General features: G+C 41.4%; 1 protein-coding gene and 1 long non-coding RNA gene across 2 annotated transcripts in view; both read left to right on the forward strand.

Annotated features, from left to right (window-relative positions):
* The window catches only part of GLIS3 (GLIS family zinc finger 3), a 423,786-nt gene that overhangs the window by 226,300 nt on the left and 172,798 nt on the right, over nucleotides 1-24,688 (forward strand).
* On the forward strand, nucleotides 3,834-17,547 carry LOC123646679. Its single transcript, XR_006737971.1, has 3 exons — nucleotides 3,834-3,933; nucleotides 17,207-17,288; nucleotides 17,428-17,547. It is a non-coding gene; the product is annotated as an uncharacterized LOC123646679 (long non-coding RNA).

The following is a 24,688-nucleotide window of genomic DNA, read 5'->3' on the forward strand; positions in this document are numbered from 1 at the left end:
GGAACGTGGGAAGGAGCGAAGGGTCTTCTGCTGAACCCAGCACCTCTTGCTCTGCCTTAGATGTTCTCTTGCACTTTTGAAAACTCCTTCCGTATGCAGTGAGCGTCTGTGGTTTTAGGGTCCCCACACCCTTACGACAGGTAATCTCAACAGGACTGAAGGCAGTTAGTATCTGCCTAACGGTGGGTCTCACTTGGTATCCCTTGCTCGCCGGGCTGCCCGGATGCCTTTGTGTGACCTCCTGAATCCTGTACCCTTCTTGCCAAGGTCAAGAGGACCTGGTGGGTTCCTTTGATTTTGCTGAATCTAACCTCCTATCTGTATCTGCCTAGACTCTTGCTATCTGCCAGGCCTTTCCTGGCTACCTAGAATCTAGGCTCCTCGCCACATACATGTTGGCATTAAAAAGATAGGGTTTTAAAAGAATGATTTAAAACCTTTATTATATCACCCAAGAGAGAAGGACTGGAACCACTGGGGCAATTTCTAACTGACCTCGAGATTGAATTACTTGGTTATTCTGTCATCACCTTTATACCTCTAGGAGTACTATTTTCTTTGGTACCTATGAGCAATGTCTTTTTCCCCTCCTTTTCCTTTTTATTTTTTTGACATTTTAAAAATGAAAGCAAAATTCACATGACATAAAATTAATCATTTTTAAGCGTACAGTTTGGTGTCATTCAGTATATTCTCAATGTTGTACAACCATCACCTGTATCAAGTTTGAGAACATTTTCATCACCCCAAAAGAGACTTTCTGCTCTTTAAGCAGTAATTACCCCTTCCTGCCTCCCGTCATTCTCTGGCAACCACTAATCTGCTTTTTGTCTCTGTGTACTTGCCTATTCTGGGCATTTCATATAAATGAAATCATATATTATGTGACCTTTTGTGTCTGGCTTCTTTCACTTAGCATGATGTTTTCGAGGTTCATCCGCATGTGTCAGAACTTCATTCCTTTTTATGGCTGCATAATATTCCATTTGCATGTACATACCACATTTTGTTTCCCTATTCATCTATTGATGGAAATTTGGGTTGCTTCTACTTTTTGACTATTATGAATAATACTGCTGTGAATATGCATATATAAGTATTTGAGTACTGTTTGCACTTCTTTGGGATATATATCTAGGAGTGGAATTGCTGGGTCATGTAGTAATTTATTTGAACTTTTTGAGCATGATTTCCATAGCAGCTGCATCATTTTACATTCCAACCAGCAATGCATGAATATTCCAGTTTCTCCACATGCTGGTCAACACTTTATTTTCCTGTTATTTTCCATATTTTTGTAGTCATTCCATTGGTTGTGCTAGCTATTGTGGTTTTGATTTGCATTTCTCCAGTGACTAATGATGTTGAGCATCTTTATGAGCAGTTTCTTGATGATGTCAGCACATGATGCTAAGATACGTCCATAGTAGAATATTTGAAAACAGACTACTCAGCATTTCTTGCCTCATCCTAGCATCCTGTATTCTCTGTTAACCTCTTGGTGAGTGTGAGTTATGTTAACTCTGAATCATGCCATCAAAAATGGGGGGGAGCACACAATCTGGTCTAATGGGAAGAAAAGATCTGTTGGAATTTCTAATCCTGAGGGGAAAATAACATTACATTTGACTAGATGAGAGCTTCTAAAATTTAAGGATCCCAAGGATTTCAAAGATGGTTTTTAAGGTAGTGAAGCAGATATCAGTGAGGTTTAAGACTTAGGTGTATTTGGAGGAAATTACTGATTTGTAATTTGAGCTTGGGTGATGGAAATTACTTTCAGAATTAAATCTTCCTTTCTTTTTTCTACAAAATACACTTCCTTTTTCTTTGTCTTGTAGTAATATGTCTACTTCTCAATCAGGTACCACACCAGAAAGCAGTTATAATGTGTCTTGCCACCTGAATATGTAAGATTTTAATGCTTGTTCTACAGTGCTTGCCTAAGGAATAAGAAAAAGGAGAGAACCTAACACAATCCTAGCAACATTTATTACCTTCATTGCTGTCAATGTGTTTGTTTATTTTTAAAACTTACTGTTCCTTTGACTCAGCTCATTAGCTGCAAATCTATATAAAATGTCCTGTATTTTTATTTGCCATTTGTTTGTGTAGATATTATTAAAATATTACTTGATTCAAAAGCAAGCAAAAGTAATCTCTGGTGTTAGGATTCAGTTAGGAGATTAGAGCTGAGGAAGAATGGCTGGAATTGGGCCAGAGGGGGCTCCTGGAGGGCTGGTTATTTTCTTTCTTGATCTGGGTTACATGCTTGTGTCACTTTGTGAAAATTCACTGAGCTTTATCTAATGATTTATTCTCTTTTCTGTATGTATGTTATATTTCAGTGACTATTTTACTGAAAAATAAAAAGAGATAAAAACTTACTTCTTAGTGTCCTTATATGCTCTTGATTTTAATGTAAAGGCTGCATGATTTGGGAAAATGGGAAACCTTTCGTCTTGGTAAGAGAAGAAAGCAAGGGAATCGATATTTCATTAAGTCTCTCTTTATAAAGTCAAGCATTATGCTAGATGTCTTACAAAATGCATGATCTCCTTGGATCTACACAGCAATTCTTTGAAATTATGTATATCATCCCTTTCTTGCCGATGGAGAAATTGAGACCCAGAAAATTTAAGATACTTAGGCTCCTGTAACTGTGTGTTGGAGAGTCAGAAATTGACCCTAGACACTGTCTGGTTTCAAAGTTCTCTGACGGTACATGGTGTCTTTGTGACCTGGTTGATGTTTAATTACTGTTTATTTAATGGATGAATGAGTTAGAGGAAGATAAGTGTTATGCTGCCGCTATAGTGGATCTGGGTTGTGCTGGTTTTGCTGGTTTGGTCTGTCGTACAAGTCTGCACATGGGTCTGTTGGAATGGAATTGACAGGGCCCTCACCCACTGAGTTCCCCCTTCCTTGAGGCTCGGGGCTGGGCTTCAGATGGACAAGGCTGAGGGATCTTAAGAGCTACTGACAGATTGACGGCCTGTTAGCTGGAGTGTTCCTCTCCTGCAAGGGTTCCGCCAGGGCTGTTCTCATTTAGAGACGGGTGTCTGAATGCCTCGTCTGCTTGGAAACTGGCAGGAATAATGGACTGGTTGGGAGGCTGGATTGAACAGGATCCTAGTGAGCTGTCAAATGTGATTGCTGAAACGATTTCAATATGGGCTTATCAGACTGTTTAGGAACAGAGAACAAGCACAGTACATGTTATTTATGGCATTCACACTCTTGCAGCTAGAAACAAAATATACCATGTCCCAGGCTCAGAGTTAAATTAGAATATTCTGGCATGCATGCACAGATTAACTGAACAATAGATTTGAGAGACAAGAGGAGCCTCAAACCGAGATGGGGGGTGGAGAGGGTATGTCTAATTTTACAGTGCATTTTGAAAATGTTTCAATTCTCAAAGGAACTGGTTGTCCTCTACCAACTGTGGGAATGCGAAAGGCATTCTAGTGTATCCAATTGTGAACTATTTCAGCAAAACTCCTGCTGTGAACAACTGCTGAATTACACTGTTGCTGAATGACATCCTTTTTTGTGTGTGTGGCTTAAAGACCTGGTTGGATGGCTCTTTCAGAATCTTCTGGAGTCATTTTAGTGACTCTGAAATGGCTAAGGGTTGCTCAATTAAAGAAATGTGTCCTTTTAGCCAGGTTACTCAAATTGTATCTGGTGGATGGTTAACTGCTACAGGAAGGAACTGATTACAGTGCAGCTGATCAAGTAGGTGTTTGTGTCCAAAGGTTTGGCCCACCTTTATTGTTGAGAGGAAGATGGGGCAAGGTTCAGATTTAAAGGAGCACCAGTGCCAAGACCCTCCTCCTCTCTCACATGTGACCTTAAATCCTGAGGACTCATGGAATTCAGAGTCAGTCAGACCTGGGTTTGAATCTAGCCCCATCTCTTCTCAGCTGTGTAAGTTTTAATCTTTCTGTTTCTCTCTTCTCATCTGTAAGAGAGTGACAAGACCTATCTTGAAAGGATATTAAATGAGATAATATTTGCAGTGTTTGGTCAATAAAAGTTAATTCTGTCACTCACCTCATTGTCCCCTGATAATTTGAATGGATAAAATGATATTGGTAAAAGAGCTTTAATATATATTTTTAAAACAGTCTAATAAGTATACTTAAAGAAAATAGATGTTGAAATAGCTAGAAGTTGAGGGTTCTTTGGTTTGGATTTATTGTATTATTTATTTGAACTGTATTAGATATGCAGATGATTCCCTTATTTCTCTCTCATATATCTATCTAACATATATATATATATATATATATATATATATATTTCTTTTTTGTTCCTCCTTTTTTGGGTCATCTCAAATATTTTTGGAAAATGGAGAACAATAAATGTAAAGTACTTAGATTTTTATGCTTTTGTTGAGGTTTGATACTTAAATGCCTACTAATAAAGCTCACTATAATCCTTGTTGCTTCATGATAACAGAAAAGCATGGTTATTCAGATATACAATGATACAAGTAATTTTGTATTTACTAGGAAAAAATTAATGGACCTATGTTAATGTGGCTTGATAACTGAGACTTGTCTGCAGTATATCTAATGACTTTGTGTTTCTCAGTGACTACTAAGTGGGTAAATCCATTCTCTCCAACTACAATAGAGATTCCCTAGCTCTTGGAGTGTTATAGGACTATTTGGTAAAGTACCTGTGCGTTTATAATCTTGATGTTGGAAGAAAGCCTTTGTAGACTAATCATATGTTCTCAAGTTTCTACTATCTACAATTTATAATGTTCTTGGGATCATGATTTGACCCAAAGCATAGATTGGATATGTTACAGTATTTGTTCTTTTCTATCATGACTTTTTTATTTCTAATCATTACTTGCAACATTTGGTCCTAATTGCAATACAGCATAACTCATGTCTCTTTCTCTATTGATTATTCCATAAAAGAGAGTTGTTTCATTTATAAAACTTCCCATGAGCATGAACCATGATGTATATATTCTCAGTATATTTCTTTTCTTTTTTTTCTTTCTTTCTTTCTTTTTTTTTTTTTGAGACAGGGTCTTGCTCTGTTGCCTAGGCTATAGTGCAATGGCTTCATTATAGCTCACTGGAACCTGGAACTCCTGGGCTCACATGATCCTCCTGCCTCAGCCCTTCAGCCTCCTGAATAGTTGGGACTACAGACATGTACCACTATGCCTAGCTAATTAAAAAAAAAAATTTTTTTTTTTTTGTAGAGACAGGATCTTGCTATTGCCCAGGCTAGTCTTGAATTCTTGGCTTCAGGTGATCCTCCGAAAGTGCTAGGATTACAGGCATGAGCCACCATGCCTGGCCTACTCTCAGTCTATTTCTTACCCCTGAATTCTCAGGAATAGTTTCTTTTGAGTTGATAATAAGACCTCCATGGGCTACCCTCTCTTCTTGAAAATTTTTAATAATTACATGAGACTCATGATTAATTCTATTGTTTTTGTCTAAAAACATGTGCTAGCATATGGTCTGATATCTAGACACTTCACGTGTCCATCCAGTCATTCATTCCCTCATCTCTTCTCTCAAGAAACATTTATTCGAGTATGTCCTGTTGCTCATCACTGTGCTTAAGTGCTGGTGACCCCGTGATGAACAGGATAGCCCTGTGGAATTACTAAACAGTAGGGGAGATGGACACTAATCAGAGACTCACAGAACTAAATTTATCATATCTGTGATAAACAGGAGGAAGCAGTGTAATCAGGGAAGTTGGTGACGAGTGTAACAATTGAGCTGCCATATGAAAGAATACTAAGAATTAAGTAAATTTTGCCTATAACCTCAAAAGTCTTGGCCTCCTCCATCTTCCCCATTTGAATCTGTACAGTTTCATTGAGGTTAGGAGGAGGAAGCCTTCCTCCCTTGCAGTCCTTGTGCAGCGCGAGGCAGATTATCTGTTCCCAGCTATAAACTTTCTGCCAGCTAATCTTTGTGAAAAACATGAGAAATGAAGAGGATAGAGTTCCCTGGGCTTAATTTAGTTCTCCCCTAAACAGATGTGAGCAGGGGCCACGAGGAGCAGTGCCGTCTGTGTCTGCTACCTTTGCTGCTCCAAAAACTAATGGGGCTGATTCACGAATAAGTGTGTTCCTACAGGGATGCAAAAAAATAAAAATAAAAATAATTAATTCTATCCACACAGTCATTATCATGACCCTCATTTTGATTCTTGATGTGATGACAACCGTATTTGCAGCTAGTACAGCCACGATACTAATTAGAATGGAAACATAGCACTTTGGATAAACTTCCTTTTTATGAAGGTTTATTTAATTCCCTTTACAACCTGAGTCTGAACACCTGCAGACAGGCTGGGGGTTGCAGGATTTGACTGGCTGATAGAGAATGGCCTCTGTCGGCTCTCACCATCATCACTTTGGGAAAAATTAACTTTCACTGACTAAGCAGTGCGATACAACTCTGCTTCTCAAACCATCTGTGGAGGAAGACCAGTTTTTGTTGTTTTTTTTTTTAATTTTAATCCACTGTAAATGAAACATGGTCCTGTTCTTCACAACTAGACTCCATACCTGTGTTTGACAACACTGGGTCTGGTTTATACCCTGTTCAATGAGAATGGAGTCCACGTAGCAGAGTCAAAATGTGATATGAGCCTCTAAACACTATCGATTTCTGTACTCACCTTACTGAGGTTCATTAACAAAGAGTTTGTGGACCAGCACTGACAGTCATATTGATAGAGGCTTCTAGAGCCTTGCAAAAGGAAGGAGGTGGGAGCAAACCCAGAGCTGAGTATACTTTCTAGGCTCTAACCTCTTGTGAGATTAACTCTGTGTTGTTACCTTCTTTCTCCTGATCCTGTGCCTGGTAGAAAACCTGAAATTTCAAGCTCAGGATTGCACTTGGCTTTCAGAAGCAACACTGTCTTTATGGCCCACACGATCTAACATGTGTCCTAACGTAAAGTGAAGTTCTAACACTGTTGCAGGTGGTTCTTCACCCAGAGTCCTGAGTTTTTGGCAATCTTTGTATGTTTAGGAATAATAGCAGACATTTCCCTTGTGACACTTTTTTAGTGGCTGATGGCCAAGCTAGCAGGCTCACTCTACATTCTACTCCCAGAATTTCTTCAGAAAGCAATGAAAAAGAGCAGAATTGAGTTTTGTTTAGATCAAATTTTCTGAATAGTTTGCACTGCCTGATGCTGTGCTGGGTATGGCACAGGACTTAAGCTAAAAAAAAAAAAAAAAAGAGAGAGAGAAAGAGAATTAGTTCTTGACTACCAGGAATTTAGGATCTAAAATAAATAATGTGGATAGCTCAAAGCATGTGTAGTACCAGATAAAGACAAAAAAAATTTAAGTATGTTTTAAAAAAGCTTTGATAACTGGAGCTCAATATACAAATGGTTTCCTTTACAAACTTATATAATTTATTTTCAAATTCGTTGAGGTATTACCTATGCATGATAAATTACATTCTTTTAAAGAGTGAATGCAATGAGTTTTGCAGCTGTATATACCCATGAAATCATCACCACAAACAAGATAACAGAGCACATTTTCATCACCTCCAAAAATTTCCTTATATGCTTTTTTGATCCATTCTTCTCTTAGTCCCTGACCCCAGACAACCACTGATCTGGATTTTGTCACTGTAGATTAGTTTGCATTTTCTAGAATTTTGGATAAATGGTATCATGCAGTGTGTACTATTTTGTGTCTGGTTTCTTTCACTACTGTTAAATATAGTCACCTTGAGATTCATCCGTATTGCTGTGTGTATCAGTAGTTCATTCCTTTACATTGCGGAATACTATTTCATTGGGTGGATATGTACCATATTTTGTTTATTCACTTCCCTGTAGGATCATTTCCAATTTTTGACTATTGTGAATAAAATGGCCATGAACACTTGTGTACAAGTCTCAGCACAGTCAGATGTTTGCATTTCTCTTGGGCAAATTACTAGGAATGAGATGGCTGGTTCATATGGTAGGTATGTGTGTAACTTTTTTAGGAATCAGGAGAGGACATTTTTGCTAAATCCAGCCAGCAAGCAATGAATACACATTTGCATTTTGGAAAGTTTAATTTTTCTACGTAAATGAATAGAACCAGGTTGTGGGGCAGGAGAGGGTGGGGAGGAGGGGATAAAGATTTTCCATAAAAATTCATGCTGAAAATGTGCTCATAAATGTGCTTATAAAATATACTCTCAAAACAGGGGATATCTTGAGAAAGGAATGGAGTGAATTATAGAGATACCAAGCCAAGCAGAGGGACTTTAGCTCCAGCATTTTTTGGCCATGTAATGTAGAGCAGCTGCTCAATCTCTCTATGGCCTCTTTTTGCTTATCTACAAAATGGGCATGATAGTACTGGGGTGATGTTTTGGAAGTTGGCCTTAAGAATTAAATGAGAAATGCTATCTAATGCTCTTAGCACAATGCCTAGGCATAGCAAGTCTTCAGACATGTTGTCATCATCTGTGTTGTATTTAGGGAGGAATCTTAAACCATCTGAGAAGTGCCTAAGTGCCTTGGAGACAAAACCAAACCAAAACAAAAACAAAAACTGACCTACTATTCAATCTGTTTTGTGACTGTGTATATCTGATTCCTCCTCTTTGGCTAAGTGCACCAAAATGACTGCTCTGGGAGCTTCAAATTTTACAGATATGTTGTCCCAGATAAACTGAAAAAACTTCGTTGCTTTGTGAATTACCTAGGTGAAACCCAGCTGGTCATATGCTTAGTGCCAGGAAAAAATTCAGAAAGCTTGGCAGATGCTTTTGAAGCTTGTTTCTGAAAGAAACCTGGAGACTTCTTAGAGCTAGGTAGAGGAAAGTGTCTGAGCTCTTAGGTATCTCGTTAGGAACATGGCAATAACCTCATTATGTTAAGTGCAATGTTGTATTAATATACTAATTGAAAATGAGATTCTACAAGTGTTCAGTTGTTGAACAGGAAATTTGACTAGGGTACAATGGATGCTTGCATTTGTAAAGCAAAAATAAAGAATGGGAAGTTACCTAAGGCTTGAGTTAACACGTATCAGCAGATATAAAGCTACAGATTACCATATTCTGTTGGGTCTTGCTGTATATAGGATACAGTCTTGTCCCTACCTGATGGTGACATTAAATCATTAAACTAAGCATTAGTCAGATAAGTTTGGCTAGGATAGATTTTGCAAAGGACAGTGAGAAATTTTGTATTCAGTTGCATCAAAACCCATGTAAAATGTTATAAATCATTTGAAAATGAATATGAATTAGTGATTCAGGTTTGCTCTTTGATGGCCTACATTATCTAGTTTGAACCATCCTCCAAATTTGGTCTTTATCCCTAATGTAGTATTATATAGTGTGTTTATACACACATATATACAGATACAGACATACATATAATAAAGTATGCTTTAGTATATACACTATAAATAATATAGTAAACTACTTGGGGTGACAGTCTCAGAGATGTGACAAGTCCTTTCAGGGACTTGTTCAAGAATTGCAGGTGCCCGGTTCCTGTTACTCTTGAACAAGCCCTGCATCAGAACTGTGTCTTTTCTAATCCCTAAGACCCATTGCTTTCTCTAGCACACAGAAATCTCTGCACTGCTCTATTTTTGGAACTGTGAGCAGGTGGAAGTTGATTTGTGGTGAGTGTTACTGTGGCTGTGATCAGGAGATACATGACCGGTATCATTTGCTTCTATCAAGGGTGGCAGCAAGAGAGAGTTGGAAACAGAATCCACCATGTGTGCTGCTGCTAATTATTTGCTTTGTTCTTGCGGCTCGGCACTAATTCTCACAATATCCGACATTTATAATCTGGTGCTACGTAAATGACTGGGAGAAGTCTAAAAAGCATCTCGTAGCTGGAAGCTCAGGCTTCCTGGAAAGGTTATTAAGTCTCAAGATTAGAACCAAGGTGGAAAGGCTGGTGACAGAATCCACATCACGGCATAAGTATTTGGTTTGTGACTCTTAGACTGTACATAAAGCCAACCTTTAATTGTTTTTAAAAATACAATATGTTTCTCTAATATTAAACTAAGGATTGGTGAAATTCCCTCAAATTGACCAGTGTCTTGGTATGATGTAAATGTAAACAGACAATAGCACACCTGGTTCAAGTGCCGCCTTGGCAACCCAAGTCCTTGCCAGGACGAACTGCAGCATGCTCAGGGCACCTGGGCCCCTTTATGCCTTACAGAACAAACAGAACTTCCCTTCAGTTATCCTCCCCTTGTATACCCACCCCGGCCACAAGTGCCGCCTATCTGCCCCCTGCCCCGGCTGTCCCTCCTGAACACCAGGAAGAACCTTCCTGACTTAGCTTCCTTGCACTGGCAGTTCCCTTTACCTGGAACTGTCTTCTGTTACCTGCTGACTCATCTCTGACCTCCTCCAAGGCTTTGCTCAGATGTCACGTTCTCCACAAGGTCTGCTCTTACTACTGTATTTAAAATTGAAGCTGACACCCTCCCCTGATGCCCATACTCCTGCACTTTAAAATTGTGATTGCTTTATGGAAAGAGTTTTGTCTCTTTGAATCTAAGCATTTGAAAATCTATGTGTTTATGAGGATACTCACAGCACTGAGACATAGCTGTGCTTTAATCCCTCTTACGCTGCTCTGATTTTTCTTTTTATTTCCATAGCACTTAATAACTTACGATATGCTATAGAATGTACCTATTTATTATGTCTCCTGCCTGTTGTTGGTTTCCCTTGCCTTTCCTCCCCAGAGGTCTTGGCTGTATTATTCACTGATGGATCCAAGTGGCACATAGTAGGAACTCAGTAAATATTTGCTAACTGAATACACTTATGGTATGAACACTGGGAAAAAAATAAGCATAGTGGGTGGTAAAGTTGCCAGACCATGAGGCTATGTGATGTAATCGGAGGTCTGCACGTGGGATCTATTCCTACCTCAGTATTTCTTTGCTACCTGTGTGATGTCAGGCGAATGACTGAACCTCCTGGGCTGCCATTGCCTCCTAGTAATCCCCCAGAATTGATTGTGCGGGACAACGAAGTCACAAAAATGAAAGCACCATTTAAACTTTAAAGCGCCATCCCATATAAACTTCTGTCCTTTGTTATGGAATTTAATGTTCCAAAGGGCCAAGATTACCTATGTTTCACCTAATTCCTCACTTCCATCCTTCACACTGCACCAAATGGATAGAACTAGCACGTGTCAGCTGCCTGGTAAATGACACTGTGCTAGGTGCTTGACTCGTGTCCCCTCTTTGCCCTTTGCCACGCCTGTGTGAAGTAACGGCCATTACCTCATTCCATAATAGGAATTTGAGACCCTGACGGGGCACACGCAGGAAGCAAAACAGCTGGAATTTGAACCTCAGCCTGCCTCATCCCAAGATTATTCATGCTTGTTTCTCAACACCAGAGTGTGGGATTTTTCTTTTCTAGCCTTGGAGAACTGGTCTCATTAGCTCTCCCCCGCTTATTCTCTATCCCTCTGTCGCAGTCATTCCCCAGGGCTGGGGACCGGAATCTCTGGGGAACTCTCCTTTCCCAGGTGTGCACACCTGCCTCCCAGGGGATCAGGCCTCACTGCCACAGCTGTCACCAAGGGATTGTCAGATCCCAGAGTTTAGGTCGAAGACAGTTCGAGAGCTGTTGCACTTTTGATTAGGAAACTATTCTGCATCACCCTCCTCAAGGCCCACTAATCCCAGTCAAGATCCCAATTACAGCGAAGAATCTGAGGAGCCCCTTATATTTTTGTCTGTTTAACAGGCTTAATTTAATTCAGAGATGATAAACTAATGCATCCCAAGTGTTTCTTTCGTTCATGAAAAACAACCAGCGAGAGAAATCATTCATCTCGTCTCCTTCCTTTAGTGACTTCTCTGTCAACTGTAGGTTCTGGGGACAGGTCGGTGCGTTCCCTCTGGGCTGCCAGAGCCAGCCCCACGTAACCGTAGCGAGAGAATGAAGAAGCAGAGCTTAGGAATTATCCCTAAGCCTCCTCCTAACTGCTCGTTTTGTAGTCAGCCCTCCTCCTATCAGGCATCACAGAAGTCACTAGCAAGCAGCCAAGTTCATTGCACTTTCCCTCTCTCCCTTCCTTTCCTCCCACTTTCTTTTCAGGATGTTCTTTAAAACTGTGATTGCTTTATAGGACAGAACTTTGTCTCTCTTTTAATGTGAGCTCCTAAAACTGTGTGTGTTTATGAGGATACCCACAGCACTGAAACGTAGCTGTGCTTTAACATTAGAAGTGAGTTCCCAGGCTGGGGCTAGGCCTGGGGGACAAGGCTTGCCCCGTTGGTTGGTGAGGAAGCAGCCGAGTTAGAAAGTCATTACTTTCGTTCAGCGTGGTCAATACAGCTGAAGGTCTTACTGCCGATGTTCCCGTTACATACTGAACCTTTGCAATCACACAGCTTCTGCTGAATTCTCATCAGGGTCTTAGTGCCCATCCTTCAATATTGCTGAAAAGATACCACTTTGGGAACATATATTTTTAGGAGGAGTATTCCCCGTGCACATTCTTGGACTCCTCCACTGACTCACTCTGACACCAGGGTATTCATCTGAAGAGTTCTATCTTTGCTTGTGACAATTCCCCTCCTGGGAATCCCCGCAAACTTCAGATCTGTATATCTGACCTTTCCCCGCCTCTCTGATCATGTCCACTCTGGGATGACTTCTAAGGCCACCTCTGTCCAAAAAGATTTCTCCCTTCTCCAGATGCTTGTCCTCACCTGGTTTCTATCCCTCACATGACATTTATATTACTAGTTTGTGTGTGTGTGTGTGCGTATGTGTGTGCTCTCACAAATAGATTGTCAACTTCTTGAAGGTAGGGACAGCGTATCTTCTGTTTCCTTTTTGGCGTTCAGCACCCAAATTGCATCATGTGTTGGTGGAAGCAGGGTGTGCTGCCTGCTACTTCCTGCTGCAGAGTGAAGACTGGTCAAGGAATAGTTAGACAACTCCTTGAACTGGTTATAGTTACTTTCCTAGAACTAAACCAGCATCTCTCTTCATGTGTCCGAGTAAACACCTGGCCGTTGTACAGAGACATGCACAGAGCCAGCCCCTAGGAAGACTTGACCTTTGCAAACATCTGGGTGGTGGTGTGTTAGGAAGAAGACTAGAACAACTTAGTGGTTTCTGAAAAAGAAAAGGTTTTCAGAGAAGAATAAAGGCCAAACTGCTTTTTTCAGAAGGACTCAGGACAAATGACAGGCACATGATAGCCGACTGAGTGGTTGTTCCTCGACACTGAAAGCATTTTGCAATGTGATTGTTCGGCTTGTGGATCGGGTATCAGAAAATCTCTTGGGCTGTGTTGCCCAAAGTGAGACCTCAGCAGTTCCTTGTGCTGTTTAAGTGTTTGTGTTCACTTTAGTTATCATCTGATCATACGCCAGCTGGTAATGGGATTGTAGTGGCTTTGTGCAACAATGGAGTCCTCAAAGGGCTGAGAAAACATGACAGAAATGGTGAGTGGCAGAATCTTTAGATGTCTCATTTAATGCTGGGTGATTGAGTGCATCCACGTGGAGGAGTTTTTTCAAGTCAGCATCAGAGCAGAGCAATTGTGGCAAAACATCAGAGCCTTGCCTGAATGAGATGCGATGGGTGGGCAAAGGCAATTACTGCAAACAAGGCCAGAAATCTCAAGGCAGTGGAGTTGCATTGTTTCTCAGCATTGGGGAACCTCTCTGTCACTACACATGAAATCTTCTAAAATGCCCCCTTGGCATTTCTGGCCTGATGTATTAGGCTGAGCTCATCCAGTTCCTTTGTTCTGTTTAGAAATACATAATTATTCTTATTTATTTAATGTGAAGTGGAAATGAGAAAGTAAAGGAATTGCAAAACTTAAGGTCCCACCATAGAAAGACTAGCTTGGACAGGAGCTTGTTTTAAGAAACAATGGGAATTTCAGTTGACGTCATAGTTGCCTCCATATAAACTAGTTTCAGACATGCAAGTCTTTTTATTAGATGACAGTGCCATGTGACCATTGACTTTCTGGGTGACGGCTGTTTGGGGTTAGCCAGTCATTCGCTCCACTCAATTTACTTTTATTGTAATGAACTTGAAGTGGAAAATATGACCCATCTTTGAATTAGCATTTGGTGCCTTATCCAGAGAAGCAATGCCGTGTGTAAGAAGGTTGTAATTGTACCATACATATCATACCCTTCCACAGAACAAGCTTTGAATTTGACAGGCATGTATAATTGGGACGGAATTTATCAGCTGTAAAGTATTTACCAAATTCCTGTTTATCAGGGCCAAGTTGGTTATGCTAGTCATGAAGCAAAGTCTTTGTTTTTGTTGTTGAACTTCTTTGTCCACAGGAAAGACATAACTTCATGTGTGGGGTGGGGGAGATTGGAGAGAGGGTATTCTCAGCTTCACAAGAGGTGAACTATTTCAGATAGAATGTCATAATATTTCTAGAGTAGACATGGATAGTTCCGTGCACACAGCAAAGGAGAGTTTTTTTTTGTCTTTTTCAGGCTGTAAATATTTTGTAGTTGACATCTCATTAGCATAATTTGAAAGGCTAGTGGCATCGTCTTGCTTTGGCATGAGTTTCCAGGAAAGATGATTGAGGAGAAGGTGAGACCTTTATCTGGAATATTCTTTAATTCTACCTTTTTACCCCTTAATGAGCCTGTTTAATCACATACCTGAGCCTAATTTGTTCTTTAGATTTCCTCCCACATGTCACTTACTCAGCCTCACTTTACCTGATTTCCCTCATATGCTGTCATCAGATACTGTATTTTCTCTGTGGCTGTTACCCTACAGGTAATTAAATAATTGATTGGTAAATAGGGGCTTATTATATATTAGCTCTATTAAAATGAAAGTTCCATGAAGCAGGCCGGTATCTATCTTAGTGTTCTCTAACCGTTTCCAGAGTCTAGCACGGGGACTTCCTCTGAGTCAGAAAGAAATCAATGAGTGTTTGTTGAAGGAATGAATGAATGAATGAGTGAGTGAATGGTTGAATTGTCCCAGCTCTATCAGTATTCAGCCCTGTGACACTGGGTAAGTCATCCAAGTCTCTCTAGGTTTCAGTGTGTGTGTATGTACTTTAAAGGTACTGGGTGAGAGGATTTCTCTATTAGTTTCCTGTGGCTGCCATAACAAAGTACCACAAACTGGGTGGATTAAAACAAATTTATTCTTTCACAGTTCTAGAGGCAAACAGTTTGAAATCAAGTTCATTGGCAGGGCCATAATTACAGAGATAGCTCTAAGGGAAAATCTTGCTTTGCCTCTGCTTAGCTTCTAGTGGTTGCTGGCAATTCTTGGCATTCCTTAGCTTGTAGCTGTATCACTCCAAATTGTGTTCTTACGTGGCCATCTTTCCCCTTTGTGTCTCTGTGTTTTCCCTCTTCTTATGCAGACACCAGTCATTTTACGTTTAGGGCCCATCCATATGCAGTAGGACCTCATCTTACTAATTACACCTGTAAGGACCCTATTTCCAAATAAGGTCACATTCTGATGTTCCAGGTAGACATGAATTTTGAGGAGAACAGGGTGCAAACCAGTATAATTTCTAAGGCCCCTTCTCAGTTTTCTGATTCTGTGACTTAGCCTTCTACATCCTTTTCTCCCATATTCCTGGCCCCATTCTCCTAATGCCGGTTTTAGAAACCCTGTAAGTTTCATTGGGACCAAATCCATGAATTGATGTTGCCAGCAGAAAAGCATGAATGAATGCTTGCTGGCTGGGAGAAAATGTTGAATTGGAATGGAGGTCTTCTTGATTCTTGGGACACATGTGACATCTCTCCTCCAACTTGTCTGCCTTTCATTGCCCATGGCTCTCGCAGAATCATGGTGAGTCCATGTGGCACCTTTGCACGAAGAACTAAAAGACACCCCTTGTGACAAATGCGACTTGAGCTCCTTCTGTTCATCTGCCTTGCCTTGCCCCTTCACAGTTGAGTCATCCAGGTTCCATCCACCTGCCTGGCCTACCTGTGACTGTACTAATTCTAGGAGTAGTTTTGGCTCTCAGACTCTTTATTCTAACTTAAGACTTCTCTTTGCCACCATAAAGATCAAGCACTGACTATAAAAGTGAAGAAAACGTGGCCTAATACTTCATACCCAGAGAACAACTTAAGCTAGTAATAGTAGATCTTAATCCTGTCTCTGTTCTACGTTTGATAAGGAAGCCAAATGACATTTATTGAAGTCGTGCTGTGTGCTTGGCCCTATATACAGATTATAAATGTAAAAATCTATACACAGATTCATCATCTTATTCATATTAACACATTGAAATGCTTCTATCATATAGAAAGAAACCATGAATCTCAAAGACAGAAAATTGATTATATCGTGAGAAAGTTATACTTTGAATCATAATGTAATTATTACTGCTTCCTTGGATATTGGGAATAAAAGTCATAACAACCTTTAAAAGACAAAGTATACAAGGAAGAAATGAAGTCTTCAGTGGAAGCCGTTTTTAAACTGGTCGGCTATCTAAAAGGCTGCCACTTAAAGTCTGCAACAACTCTTCCTCTGAGAAGTCCATGCACTGGCATTTGGGGAGGTGGCGGGGATGGCACATCATGGGCCACCAGAGGACCTGAATCCCTTTATAGGTGTCACCATGCTATAGTCCAAACTGTCACAGAGAACCAAAGATTCCCAAAGGACAGACACATGTTTGCTCTGTTCTTACACAAGAAACCAGAGACAGGTGAAGATCCAACACATGAACAAGTACTGAAAGAAGACAATGGAAGAAGACAATGATCAAGAGAAATGGTGGCTTGGGTCCACCAGATCCCCACATTTCCTGACAGCTCATAAAGGGATGCAGTCATTTTCACGGAAATGTGAGGAAGAATGTTTTTACATACTAGTTAAACACGTGAATCTCAGTGTACTCAAGAAATTATATAAATATCGAAATAAAAGCATCAAGAAAAGTTTATATACTCAATGTCCTTTAGAGAATTGTTAGAAGGAAGCTGGGCATGACCATCGACCATTTTGGGTTTTTTTTGCCCTTGACACAGATCAAAGAATAAATATAACCATTAACAGAAAGAATTGCAGGCCCTATATTGGGTCTGCAAAATGTGCATTGACTACTTTTATCCACTCTCTTCTTACCATTATTGGCAATCCATTGATTTGTTTATTCATGAGGCATTTATCAATGTTCCTATTGCCAGGCATTTCGGTGACTGCTGTAGAGACATCGGAGTTGCAGAAAACACTGCCCCGTCCTTATGGCATTTACAGCCTAATGAGTAGGTATGACGAGGTAATGGGGCAGTGGTTTAGCCCGTATACTTATGAAATTGCTTTGAATGACACATAGAAAGGTTAGAAGGGGTTTTGTTGTACGTTTTTACATTTTTTTTTCATTCTCCCCATGATGTTTGTTTTACAGGAAGGCTTTCTGCAAATGGAAGAAAAATCTCAGTGCCTTTAATACTTCCCTCTCTCCTGTCACCTTTATGACTTATGCTGCCAAAAGTAATCATTTTTAATGAGAATTCTCAACCATAAAAATCTGACTTTTGAAAGCAGTGCTGGAAAGAGAGACCAATCTCTTGGCGGGTGTGTCAAAACAATAAAAAAAAAAGTTAAGAACAGATATGCCCAGTTTCCCATGAATACCTAGAATTTCAAGAAAGTCAGAGGAAATGGAAATGAAGTGTGAGAACAAGGTGTCTGGCCCACTCAAAGCAAACTGGCCAGAGGAAAGCAATTTTTCAAAAATCAATTCAAAAATAAAGATGATAGGGCAACTCCCCACTAATCAGTGAGGTCAGCTGTACCAGAGATGGCAGATTGGGAGCCATTCAGAGCATTATTTATTTACCAGGAAGACGCGATGCCAGGTCTTATGCTGCTTGGGCAGCTTTATACTCTAGACCCTTTGTGAATGGACGGCCTGTCCATCCCTGGGAATCAGTGAAAGCGCTGTGTGCCACACAGCCCAGCGTCTCTGCCCTAAAGCCTTGCTCGTAGGACCAAAGACACACTTAGGCTACAGAATGCCATGTGCCTCACACCAAGACTCATGCCATATGGGCCTTTGTTTCTGTTTTCCTCACATTTGACTATGGACTCCTTGAAGACAGAGACCCTGCCTCCTGTTCACCCCCTGGTCCCCCCAGGGCACGGCAGGGCACTTTCACATACCAGATTCTCTAGCGCCATACGTCAGCGGTTGCTCGCTCCCTTTTCTGGGCACACTTTATTGGAACTTCTGTTGTAGCACTTGTATGCACAAAACTGGTGCGTATTTTAGGACCCTGCTCTTACTGAAGGGATTTGCAAATAGGGTTTTTCAGAGTCTCAGGATTCTACACGTGTGGGGAAGAAAATGTAAGCAAGTGGTAAGCCAGCCTGGGCACCACCATACCCCCATGCATCTTGAGTAGCTCCAGTTTTGTATTTTGAGATTATGTCTGGAATAAAGGTTCTACTGTAAGACCATCTGTACACGTATGTACATACATACATTATTACTCCCAGGAACATTTTGGTGGGATTTTAGTATTTCCATCAAGTTAATGGGTGAATAAGACAGAGTTTGGTCTGGAAAATGGGACCCACTCTGGGTATTTGAAGCATGAAGGGATTTAATAAGAAAAGTATGTCTTATAGAACTATTAGAAGGGCTGGTGGAGGAAGGGTCAGAGGAAACTGCGTCTGGCTTTCTGATCATTAGGAGGCTGCAGAAATCAAAGGAAATAACCACAGATGATCTCAGCCACTTAATGGCACCAATAGACGATTTGCAGGAGAAAGTGTGGAAGGCGAGGCAGAGTTTGTGTCTGTTCTTTTCACATGACCCTGCCTGCCATTGCTGGAGAGGAACCCTGGCTTCTCCTTCTCATCTGCTTTGTAAGTTGTACGCAGATGCCTCGCGGTGGTAGACTCTAACCTGGAACCCTGCTGGTAAGGGATTTGGAGGAATGGAGTATTCCTGGACTTCTCGGGGGAAGAGGAATGCTTACTATGGGTCAGGAACCATTCTCAGGGGCTTGCCTAGAGGAAAGCAATTAATATTTGCAGCCGCCCTGTAAGGTGGGTTATGTTATACTTCTCCCATTTTACAGCTGAGGACAATGAAGCGTAAAGACTGAATAACTTGGCAGAGGTTATATGTCCAGTAAGTGCAAGAGTTGGGATCAGAGTCCAGGCAGACTGGGAACTTGACCTCTTGACCTTGCACCAGTGGTTCTCAGTGGAGAACTATTCTGTTTGGTCACCCCCAGCCCTTTCCCAGGGGGATGCCTGGAGATATTTTTGATTGCCACAAGCTGGGGGTGGTATGCTACTGGAGTCTAGAGGGGAGAGTCCAGGGATGCTGCCAAAAATCCACAGGACAGCCCTCCACCATGAAGAATCGTCCAATCCAAAATGTCAGCAGTGCTCAGGTGGAGACCCTCTGTTCCACACTCTGCGGAGTGGGCTGGCAGAGGAAAACCTGGAAGAAGAAGGGGCTTCCCCTGGTCTTTGGCATCTACTACTTGAGAGCCTCCTCCGTGTCCTATGACCTGGGCCAGGGTAGCCAGACCCTTCCTTGGACCCCTCTGTAGCTCTACAAGGGGCTGCTTCTCCATGTGCAGTGAATCCAGGTGGACCTGGCCAGGCTGGAGGATGGGAGGCTCCTCCTGTGCCTGAGACTGCCAGATCCCTGAATGTTCAGCCCACCCCTCTGGTGGTGCCTGGCATGTATTTCACATGCAACACTTTGCCTCTTGTTTCTCCTCTCTGCCTGGTCCGGAACTGCCATTCCTCTGCCAAATGCAGCGCAGACCTGCAGGGAGCATTAGAATAACCTTTGGCTCCACCTGTGGCCCCAACACCCCAGCCAGCTTGAATAGGCTGCCACCCTCTTACCCCTATCCCCGGCACAAAACTGGTCCCACTTCAGCTCGCTGCTGGGAGGGCTGCAGGTCCCCATGCTTGGGCCAGAGGAGCTGCACCTCGCTGGCCAGCAGGATGCTGCCCATCTTCTTGAGTGGCAGCTGGCGCCTGTCACACGTGTCCTGGTGGCATCTCTGTTGGAAGTGAGGAGTGATCTGTGCCAGCTGGCTTGTCAGCTGTCACAATAAACAATGAGCACGAGCCACCTTGTGTCTACGGCACAGCTGAGGGGCTGTCTTTGCACACGGTCTGTGCGAGGGAGGTGGGCAGCCTTTTCATGCTCCGTGTGAGCAATTTCCATTCTGTTGTTTTCTCTCGCACATGGTGTTCTAGAACAGCTCTGGAGGGAGAGAGAGAGACTGACTCAATGTTGGAACTTAGATACTATGAAATTCATATATAGATTCATCCATTTTCTCATGAGTAAGAGAGAAGGAATATCAGAGGGTCAGGTGGATGAGTTGCATGTGTGACTCAGGTACAGGAGTGCGTCTTGTGTGCTGCAGAATATGCCCACCCATGGAGAGCTCTGACGCTGCAGTGCAAAGAGCCCCGGGCTGTGAGTTACGGGGCCTGAGTTCTGCTATGTCAGGCACATGACCATGGTTAAATCACCTCACTTCTCCCCATCTCAGTGTTCTCATCTATGAAAGATGTTGGGACAGTATCACCTCTAAACTTTCTTCCAACTATGAATACCACTAGCTTTAGAGCTCAATTCATAGCATTTAAACCAGCGTCAGAAGCCTCCAGATTCCCAGCCTGTGGCCCTTTCTATGTCGCAGAATTCATGTAAGCAACAACATGGAGCATGTACTCTGTGGATTGCTCACAGTCTAGATGGGAATATGAACATAGAGTCCTCTGAGGGTCACCTGCTGGCCACATAAATCAGCCCTTGCCTCTGTGTTAAAATATGTCAAGCTAAGGATAGTGGAGTGCCTGAAGGTAGTGTAACCTACACAGGATTTTGCTAGCCCTGCCTATTTTATCCAAGAGGGATATGTGGGAGGCTGGGTTTTGAATGTCCACTGGGAGCATTTTGAACAGACAGACTCTGTCCCCATCTTCACCTTGATATAAAATGAGGACAAGGAAAGGCACTGGCCACTGTGGTCAGGACCAGCATTCGTGTTGGGGGCCAATTGCTACTTCTGAGCCTACCTGAGCTGCCATGCAGTTTAGGGCTTATTGTGAGCCAAGCACACAGTAGTATTGTGTGGGACCTGTGGAAATGACCCTTGGGGATCTCATAGCATCTCCTCTGAGCCATGTAAAAACTAGGCCAAACCCTCTCCCAGCCACTCTCAGGCCTTTTATGGTTAACAAACTTTTTAGGGGCTGAGAGTGTTTGTCAGAGTTAAGTTTAGATAGAGAACATCTAAGAAACTGTGGAATTAAGGGCTTTCTTTGGGCAGGTGGGAGCTTAGATGCAAAGAGAATATGGCTATGCAGCCCTGGTGTGCACAGAGAAACACTGACAGAAGACTGGCCTTTGGTGTCAAGGGCCTAAGCTGTCTGGAATGACCCCCCTCCACCGCCCCCAACAGGTATTTAGAGGTAAGCAATGACCTTAAGAATGTCTGCGATTGCTACCCCGTTCCTCATCCCTCCAAAGCAAGAATACACATGCATATTCTTGATTTATGTGCTCCAGATACACTTTCTTTTATAATTACACATGTATGTTGTCTTTCTTTTATGTATTTCTTAATGTGTGTGTGTATATACCCATGTGTTCATACAAAGAGTTGTATATATCATAAGTTTTTTTCATAGTATCTGAAATTCTACCACCAGATATGCATTCGTTTAGTTTCTTTAGACTTTTTTCCTTAAATTGTTGATACATCTCCAGTGAAATTCCAACTATTGCTGGGACCGTTAGTACCATACTTCTTTTTTAACTGACATCTTAGCAGGGATTGATACATCTCTTACCTGTGACATCCAGGGAGAAAGATGTAGCTGGCACCTGGGTAAGGAAGGGGACCTTGAACCAGGAAGAGGAAGAAGGATACAGAGAGCTTTGGAGTTTACTTTTTTCTTTAGCCCTGGGTGGGGGTAAAGAGAGAGGGAGATGGGGTCAAAAGCTCAGATCTTGCTGTCCAATCAGAAGGAAGCCCAGGGCTTTTTGCTATGGTTCATTCTAATCTTGGATGTCCCTTTCTTTTTAGGGGCCCCTGAGGTAGGGCAGTACCCAGCAGGCTCAAGCAGGGCTGAACCAAGCACTATGACCTTGTTGGGTATTTGTATGTGCAATTGGTTTCTGGAGTTTTTCTCCTAAGTAGTCTCTTCCTATAGGAAGATGAGCTGTATTTGTGATATTAAGGCTTATTCCTTGCAAACAAGAACTTCTGAGGCAGTCCCGTGAATGCTTAGGTCACCACTGTATCATTCATTTTGGCCAACAGCAAAGTACCTTAATGACATTCGGCCTTGGCCATAACCTTTGTTCCTTCCCTGGGCAGCTTGCCTCCAGAAGGACTTTACCATAGTAATGGTAAATGAGTAAAGCAGCACCATTAGGAGTTTCTGATAGAACTACATTATTTCATCCTTACCTTTAGCCTTTACCATTACTGAAATCTAATCATAAACTCTTACCTGGAAATGTTGATCATTTTAAGAAAGAGCATGGTAGTTTTAGAACCAGCCAACCTTGATTTTAAATCTAAAGTCTATCTCTTTCTTGTTAAATAAACTTGAGCAGTCTTTATGACCTCTAAACCCCAATGTTTTCATCTACAGCACAGAGGAGATAATACTTATTTCATAAGATTGGTCTGAGTACTTAATGCATATAAAGGGGCCAGCATTTGGTCATCAAGGAACATACCTACTGTCCTCATCCTTTACCGTCACCCGTAAGCCATCCTAGGTCCTCACATGTTTCTCCTTTCAGTGAGACGCTCAGGACATGACTTCAATTAAATAATGATACATTTTTATAATCTGGCTTACATCTAAATTGTATTCTCCACTGGTTTACCTCTTTGCTTTATTTTAAAAAATTTCATATGCATGGCCAGTGTGATTTAGAAATACTCCAGTTTTTTTGAGACATTTGACTAACTTTAGTTAAAAGCAGTGCTCAAAATAGTCTGCAAAAGGAGCTTTCACACTGTTTACCTGTCAGGCAAGGAGTGTGAAAAAGAGAATTTACAGCAAAAGGACCTAACATTGTAGATCCAGGCAGGAGAATATGCATTCTCCCAAATTATTTTGGCAGCTTTTGTGGAAAGTCGTTGAAAGCAGAGAAAAGGGGAAGGTGGCTCACGCATTTTCTTCTCATAATAGCTATGAATTGAAGAGCGAGAAGGCAGGTAGGAAGGGCCCGTGTGGTTCTGGAAAGACGTTATGTCCTTGTGCACATACATATGACTTTAATCTTCCTGAGTCTCACATTTCCACTTATCCTGAACCACTTCAGACCACAGTAGTTTTATACTAATTCAACAAATGGCTAGCAGAGAACTGAAGGGAAGAAAAACCCCAGAGAGCCCCAGAATAGAATTCTTTGCCTAACACATGTAATATTCTTTCTCTTCTGGACAAGCTGCTCATATATTAATAGATATATTTAAGTATCTTCAATGGTGTTATCATTTTATTTTATGTGGATATGCCATCATGAATTTAGTCTATTTTTCCAGATGTTTCGATTATTTTCAGGCTTTTTTGCTATTACAGTGTTTGATAATCATAATGGCAACAGCTAACCTATATATATAGTACTTAATACTTACTCGCCCAAGTCCTTTACATGTACAATTAATTTAATCCTTTCAACAAAGCTATGAAGTAGGACTATTCTTAGACCCACTTTATTAATGAACAAACTGAGGCACAGAGGTCCAAGAGGCCCAAGGTCCCAATTAGGAGGTGGTAGAAGCAGGATTTGAACTCATGCAGTTTGGCTTCTAGGGCCTTATTCTTAGTCACCATGCCACTCTGCCTTCTATTATCCTTTTGTATGTATAAGTACATATGTATCCATGGATGTATGCGTGATGTATGTATATATGTGTGTGTATGAATGAGTGATTGAATGGCAGCACATACTTTTACTATATAGCAATGGACTAAATTCACAGCAGTGGGATTGTTAGGTAAAGGGTATGTGCATTTGAAATTTTGATAAGTATTGCCAAATTGTCTGCCCCCACCCTTACTCACCCAAAATAGAATGCACCGATTTATTGTCTTACAACGGTTATTTCAAGACATATTTTGCAGCATTAGGTGCCACAGAGAATACTGAATGCAGAAATGGCACAAAAATGTGTGAAGGTAGGAGCTGTAGTTTGAATGTTTCTGATGACAGTTCAGAATAGACTGGAGAATTACCACTGGGGGCATCACGATTTGGGGGCTAGATCACTGCATGTAAATCAAGGAGCTGTGAATTTTAATCCTACTTTGGCTTTGCTGTTCTTCTTTGGGAAGGTTACTTTACTTCATTCCTTCATTCAATCACATAAGTTTCTGTCATCATAGAAATAATATGTGATAGAGCCAGGACTCAAATATAAGAATATCTAAAAGTTCATATTCTAAGTCTAGTTAAAATGGGGTTACTAATAGGTACCTCACAGGGTTGTTGCAAGGATTAACTGGGTTAAAATATGTTAGGATCACACAGTATCTGCTCAGTGAATGACAGTCTCCATCTGTCTTAGTGTTCTTTGAATCTATGTGGTTTATAGGCAGTTACCCCCACCCCGTTTCAGTGTGTTCCCTAAACCAAGAGATCTGCACAATGG

This window comes from Lemur catta, chromosome 10 (assembly GCF_020740605.2).
Source record: "Lemur catta isolate mLemCat1 chromosome 10, mLemCat1.pri, whole genome shotgun sequence".
Taxonomy (NCBI): Eukaryota; Metazoa; Chordata; class Mammalia; order Primates; family Lemuridae; genus Lemur; species Lemur catta.